This window comes from Electrona antarctica, assembly GCF_951216825.1.
Source record: "Electrona antarctica genome assembly, chromosome: 8".
NCBI classification, from domain to species: Eukaryota; Metazoa; Chordata; class Actinopteri; order Myctophiformes; family Myctophidae; genus Electrona; species Electrona antarctica.
This window is the reverse complement of record NC_136789.1, coordinates 19693533-19699787: the sequence shown is the minus strand read 5'-3', so window position 1 is coordinate 19699787 and position 6255 is coordinate 19693533. Positions and strand designations below refer to the sequence as shown.

General features: G+C 43.8%; 1 protein-coding gene across 1 annotated transcript in view; it reads left to right on the top strand.

The window, feature by feature from the left end:
• The window catches only part of LOC306927712 (platelet-derived growth factor receptor beta-like), a 52441-nt gene that overhangs the window by 13569 nt on the left and 32617 nt on the right, over positions 1 to 6255 (top strand). The gene's annotated exons all lie outside the window — the stretch shown is intronic.

The following is a 6255-nucleotide window of genomic DNA, read 5'->3' as shown; positions in this document are numbered from 1 at the left end:
TCACCCCTTGTTACTACTACTGTTATCTATAGGAAACTGTGACTATTTAGAGTCTTACAAAATGTAGCCTATGTGTTACATTGTGTTGGCCATCGGTGATTCACAACCTTTTTGTAATATCAAGATTCCCCAGTTTTATATGCATTAGGCCACAAACCCCAATTTTATATATATATATATATATATATATATATATATATATATATATATATATATATTGAGGGCCTCCTATATACAGGTTTATCTTTAGTTGTCTTTAGTTCAATGTTTGACAATAAGGGAAATTTTAAATTTACATCATAATGTGCCTCGTTTGTTTTACATTACCATTACATCACCTTAAATCAACATGAGTTAGACTGTAATATATTAGCGCCCCTCACTTCACACAGGTGTGATTTTTTTTTTTTTAAATCTCTTGAACATTAATCTACCTGCCTCTGAAGCCAAATAGACCAGTAAGGGTCCATTTGGACCTTGGTGATTCCCGGACCCAAAACAGTGGTCTAGAAGAATGTTTGTGTGCGTCTGTGCCTGGGCCTATAATTTCTTGTGCAAGTATTATGGTTTTATTATGTGAATATTCTTTTCATTTTTGTTCATTAATAATTTCGGATCCACCGTCCTACCGTATCTCCACATTTGGACAAGACTATGGCGTCATCAAGTGCACGTTAGAGATCCACATACAGGTTAAGTAAACTTAAAGAACTGCGTGCACTGTAAATTTAGCAGACTCTCTTTATCCAGAACGACTTAGAGTATGCAAGGTAAACTCATGTACATCAAATGCAGAAAGACACAGTACTGCAGTTCCATATGCAGGGCCGCTTTTTAGGTAGTGCGAATGGTGCCGCCGCACAGGGCCTCGTGCATGCAAGGCCTCGCGCTAGGCAGCGTTTTTTTTTTTTTTTAAGAAACACTTTCCATCTCAGAGTCGGAGCTAAAATAGGCAGGGGCGGTTATTAGCGCTACGCACGAAGGCTAGAGGCCCCGAGAGTTGAAAAATATCGCATCGCAGCCCGTTCCGTCGCAGTTGATTTTTCACCTATTTAAGCTGCGGTCGGTTCAGGGCCGGGCCCTCCGACGGCCGCGCGTCGCCGCCTCCTCCCAACCGGCGTCACTTCTTCATCCTCCCGTTAAGCGACGCCCGGCCGTCCGGTCGTGGGGCCCCCTGTTGTCCCCCTATGGTTGTCCCCCTCTGCTGCGCAGTGCCGTGCTGGCTTGCACTGCAGAAGCAGATCTACAAGCTCACAATGCGTCGCAGCGCGACGCGTTGTGAGCTTGTAGATCGGCCGCGCCACCGCGGCCGATCACAATGGAAACCAAACAAAAACAAGTTGAACACATGTAGGCTAGTTGAGTGCACAGCCGCTCCGCTCACAAACAAAACGACTCGTCACTCGAGTCGTCGAGTGAAGTGAAAAGGTATGCTGTCATGTCATGTAGGACTGTGTGTGGACAAAAAAAAGGTTTTATTTCAAATAATTAGTCACGCATGGACCGACGACCTCTCTCTCTCTCTCTCTCTCTCACTCTCTCTTTCAGTCTCTCTGTTAGTCCCAGTCAGTCAGTGTCTTCACAATTTTCGAATTGAATTTTGATCGATCACAAACTGTCTGCAGGCAATCAAGCAAATGTGATACTTAATATTTATAACAAATAACAGCAACACAAGCAGCTGTTAATTTTACTTTTATAACCAGTAATTTGAGCTGCACTACAGGGCAGACCGGTTGGGTGGTGGTTTCTGATTATATCAGTTATGATCAGGGCAACAGGTTTGTGTTCCATCGGTATTCGTTAGGCATGTAACGATTCACTCAACTCACGATACGATTCGTATCACGATATGAGGTTCACAATTTAACATGTTAAATTGCTCATATAGATCATCAGACAGTGTCAGCCCCAGAGACCCCTCCTGTGACAGCTTGCTTGACATGACTCATGTCATGTTAACTATAGAGGGTATGCACATGCTTAAAGTAAATGGCACATCGAGTGGCAAATCGAGTGGCAAAGCAACATGCAAAGTGAGTTTAACATTGTTTAACGTTGTTTAATGCAATCAATCTTTTCTGTTTGGATACATGGGTTGTCGAGGCCAGAAAGTAGTTTTTTGCCACTCAGTAGGCATTCCTGCATAACTTGATGATGATGTCACGCGCATACCCTCTATAGCTTCCTTACAACAAATAAAATAACATAATGTGGACCACAATCTCTGCATTCACACTGTTAAGCTGCTAAATTGGGCAGTGCATGTCAATTTCTTACTCATTGGAGATGAGAACCTGGCATAATATTTTAGGTTAGGAAAGTGAAGGCAAAAGTAAGTATTAATTAATTAATGAATTCAAACATTTTGCTTGTGTCCCCCCAACATATCGCACAGGGTCTCTGCCCATATGTGTTAGCATTTCTCCCAGACGCCTCTGCCCATAATGTGTTAGCACTTTTTATTGTAAAAGTGGTTTTGTTTGATCATTCTTTCAAGGAGTATTTGCCCACCTAGATTCTTTTTACAGTGTGTTGATAGATAAAATCACTGAGGCACATAGCTCCACTGGCCCTACCTGTTAAGCAACAAGTAGTGTTGGTAAAGGGTGTGTGTGTGTGTGTGTGTGTGTGTGTGTGTGTGTGTGTGTGTGTGTGTGTGTGTGTGTGTGTGTGTGTGTGTGTGTGTGTGTGTGTGTGTGTGTGTGTGTGTGTGTGTGTGTGTGTGTGTGTGTGTGTGTGTGTGTGTGTGTGTGTGTGTGTGTGTGTGTGTGGAACAGGATTGTTGTGCAATGGGAGACACATAAAGTCAGTGTCATAAATTCCACAGCAGTGTCATTATGCTATGCAGTTAAATTTGCCCCCGTGTGGCAGACATACACAACTTACAGCTGCTGTATTATCAGAGTCATTTTATTTTATTAAAAGTCTCTCTGTCCATACTTTCACTTTTCTTCCTTTTTCTATCTCTCTCCTTGCTGCTTTCTTCTAACCACCGACAAACATGTCAGCCTCCCTCTCTCTCCCCTCTCCCCCCCCCTCTCTCTCTCATCTGAAAGAGCTCTATGTGCATCAAGATGAAATCCTAGTTTAGCTCCACATCCGGACGCACGCATGCACCGTGCGGGTGCACACAAAGACGCACACATATACACAGAAAGTTAGTTACAGTATAAACATTCCACAATATTCCACATAATCTGCTGAGTATGCATGGCTGCACCACAGATCTGCATACATATGGGTGTACTCACACTCATTGTGCAAACATACTGCATGCATTGTCAGTTTAATTAACTCTGGTTCCATTACACTTTTACTGAACTCCCACACTCCACTTAAACTCTCACTGTCTGCATGTATAAACACGTGCTACTGGAAATGAGACAACAGTGAAATTAAAACGGTCTTCTCGGAAGAAACAGTATGTTTTTATTGTATTCAGTGCATTTAACATCTACCCAGAAAGCGTGATTAGTGATCCACAGTAGTGATCCAAACAGTAAAGGTGGTTGCACACCGGCCACGTTTTTCGGAAAACCGAAAAAACGCTGCTAAAAATCCGAATTTGCATCCGATTCGCGCCTGGTGTGTGGAGACAGTGCCATTTGGTCATAGTATAAACCAGTGATTCTCAACCAGCTTAATTTCAGGATTTGTTGTTGTTTGTTGTTTTCTCATGCGGCATGCCCTCCATGTAAAGTGTCTTTGGGTACTCAGAAAAGCGCTATATGAAATCAAGATTTCTCATTATTATTATTATTATTATGTATTATGGGGCCTGTCGGGGGAGCTTCGCCCCAGACCTCCTGGGCTCCGAGGGACTTCCAGGCTCTGCTATTAGCTGTTGCAAGAGCTAATCTAATAAAAGTTAATCTATCGCCTCAAACATTGATCAAGGACGTGTCTCCCAATACACATGTTCCATTCATTTATGCCAGGTGCGGCCGTCCGTCCAATGCAACATGGTCACCTCGGAAAACAACAGGAAGTGTTGATCAAATAGAATCAATTCTCTATTTCTCGCTTCAAACGTTTTCAAAAACGTCCTTGAGAGAATGTTTAGCTGAGAATGTGTGTGTGTGTGTGTGTGTGTGTGTGTGTGTGTGTGTGTGTGTGTGTGTGTGTGTGTGTGTGTGTGTGTGTGTGTGTGTGTGTGTGTGTGTGTGTGTGTGTGTGTGTGTGTGTGTGTGTGCGCACGCACGCATGTGTGTGTGTGTGTGCACACGTGTGTGGCGTGCGTGTGTGTGCACGCGTGTGTGTGTGTGTGTGTGTGGTGCACATGTTTGTATGTGTTTACTAGCTCTCCCCACGCTATAAAGGATACCATGTTGTGGTATAGGAATAACATGCCCACATAGTGATGCCAGAAAGTGACAGTGACTGATTTTGGCTTAGGCTGAACCCTGGAGAACGTGTGAATAGGATTCTTAGGCTGAACCCTGGAGAACGTGTGAACAGGATTCTTAGGCTGAACCCTGGAGAACGTGTGAATAGGATTAGGCTGAACCCTGGAGAACGTGTGAATGGGATTGTAAATTAAATTGTGCGTTTCTTACATGGCTGCCATGTTGGATACGGCACAAAATCAAGCAACGGCAGCAGGTGCTCTGAGCCTTTGATTATAGACATCGGTTTGTTATTGAGCTCAGCGGTCATGGTCATTATCCAGGAATAACACGCCGCTTAAAGCAGTGATTGACCAATCAGAATCAAGCATTCAACCAAGCCGTGTAATAAGCATTAATAGGCCACAGACCCCTATTTGAAACAGTTTGTTATCTCTGGGACCCACAGGGTCCATTTGTACGCTCTCTGAGTTACACACCCGTAAGAGTCCATTTGGAGTTTGACCCCTGGTGGTCCCTGGACTGTATGTTGAGAACAAGGGGTATAGAAGAGGTGGTAGAGGACAGGGTGACATGGAGGCAGATGATTGGCTGTGGCCATACCCCTGAAGCAAATTTACACTTAATTTCAGTTCATCTGATCAAAAGGGTCCTCGAACAGCTGAGCTGTTCAATCGTCGGCTAGCAACGCAGAACGATGCTGTTTAGACTTGTTGTTATACAATATTTTCATGGTTTTCCTGCATTACTATGTGAGCACAGAAATACAGAGAAAAATCTACACAATAATTTGTTTTACTACTTCCTTTGCTGCAGCCGACTTATTGCTTCTTTAAGCGGAAATCAATCAGCTTGTTCAGGTTTCGTCACCCTGCCTGGTTATTGCGAGGGTAAAATAGGCTAAAACAGTGGAACAGTATATCCCCCTCCCCTACACCCCCCTCTCTTACCTCTCTCTCACTCTGCCTCTCTCTCTAGTCTGGCATCTCACACAACAGATACCATTGCCTAAGTCAGTGCCGTTGTTCCCAAACTTTTCAGGTCGAGACCCAAACGAGAGATTAGTGAATAATCTCGAAAATAGCAGATCTACAAGCTACAAATCTACAAATAACAGATCTCCATCCCCTAAGCACCCCGGATAACACTCCACAAGTCCTATAGTAACAGATTTGCACAGATTGTCAGCCTGTCAGTAGGCCTACTGTCATGTTAGGTATGTCCATATGTGGGCCTAATCTGTCCGGATAGACTCAAAGACAGACAGAGAGACAACTTGAACTTCACAGATGTGTGGAAGACCTTTTCTGTGTTTATGATAGTCTCCAAATGACGTGTTCTGATTGTCTCAGAATTCATACTGATTCAAAACAATGTTTCCTATTCAAAGATGCTTTTTAAAGGTTCATCCCAGCTTGATCGATCCTTATCCCCCGAATTGAAATCAGCTGTTGAGGAACCGGGAAATCAGGAAATGCCACATCTGGCTTGATCAAGTCAATCGTCAGACAGTTTACTATAAATTAGAGATATCTTCAGCCAGCTTTCTGGAATACACCTCAGGAATGTGTGTGTGTGTGTGTGTGTGTGTGTGTGTGTGTGTGTGTGTGTGTGTGTGTGTGTGTGTGTGTGTGTGTGTGTGTGTGTGTGTGTGTGTGTGTGTGTGTGTGTGTGTGTGTGTGTGTGTGTGTGTGTGTGTGTGTGTGTGCGCACGCATGTGTGTGTGTGTGTGTGTGTGCACGCGTGTGTGGTGTGCGTGCGTGTGTGTGCACGCGTGTGTGTGTGTGTGTGGTGCACATGTTTGTATGTGTTTACTAGCTCTCCCCACGCTATAAAGGATACCATGTTGTGGTATAGGAATAACATGCCCACATAGTGATGCCAGAAAGTGACAGTGACTGATTTT